Source organism: Halyomorpha halys, unplaced genomic scaffold (assembly GCF_000696795.3).
Source record: "Halyomorpha halys isolate HHAL.00 unplaced genomic scaffold, Hhal_1.1 Scaffold2350.1, whole genome shotgun sequence".
NCBI classification, from domain to species: domain Eukaryota; kingdom Metazoa; phylum Arthropoda; class Insecta; order Hemiptera; family Pentatomidae; genus Halyomorpha; species Halyomorpha halys.
In genome coordinates this window covers 6020-6908 of record NW_027109354.1, presented here as the reverse complement: position 1 = coordinate 6908, position 889 = coordinate 6020, and positions in this window count along the sequence as shown.

Here is an 889-nt window from a genome sequence, read left to right as displayed (position 1 = left end):
AAGAATTATAGAAAGTATTTGACAATAAATGAAGACGGAAATAATAACAAATTAAAACGAAATATAAGATAAGTTTTCCCCTTTTTCTGTCTTTTAATGTATACTATATTTTTAAATTTCTTTTTTATCTACTCTTTTATTTGTTATTATTTCCGTTTTCATTAATTGTCTAATACCTTTTGTAATCAGCCATACCTTAGTGTAATTTTATTTCATGTTATCTATTCTTTGATTTTGTTACTTTATTTTAGTTGTTTGTATCTTTTTTAGTTCTGATGAAGCCCTGCAAATTGGGGCAAAATGTTGGCACACATTTAATAGATTAATTATATTTAAGTTTTTTTTTTGGTTTTTTTTACGGCATTTGAACTATCTTCTTTTTATATATTACACACGATCATCCAATAAAAATAATACAGTAATTAGGCACTCTATTCATTTTATTACTCCTTAGTCATATATATCACTTTAAAAAATATGATATTTCTTAAAAATAAATATCACAAAAGCTATGATAATAGGTCTATGCCTCAGAAAATTATCAAGAAGGAAATTTAAAAAATCTAATCACTTGACTATAATTATTTTTTAATTTAATAATTAAATAGCACCATCATTGGCTTCGAGGTTCTGTGATTGCCAGAAATTGTAAATTAATTCCTACAATTTTTTTTTAGCTTTAAGTCCTCCATTTCAGGACCTACAAAGTCCTAGAGTGGGAATATTAAGGTTCATTTCTCGAGGCCATCATGAAATAAATATTGACCAGCCCAGGTGTGAATCAAACCCACAATCTTCTGAACCAAGCGCTCTGGGACCCTTATCCAAGCCCTAGCCCGCGCAGCTATCAGGTTCTCATTCCTACAAGTTGTTACCTCTTTATAATTCT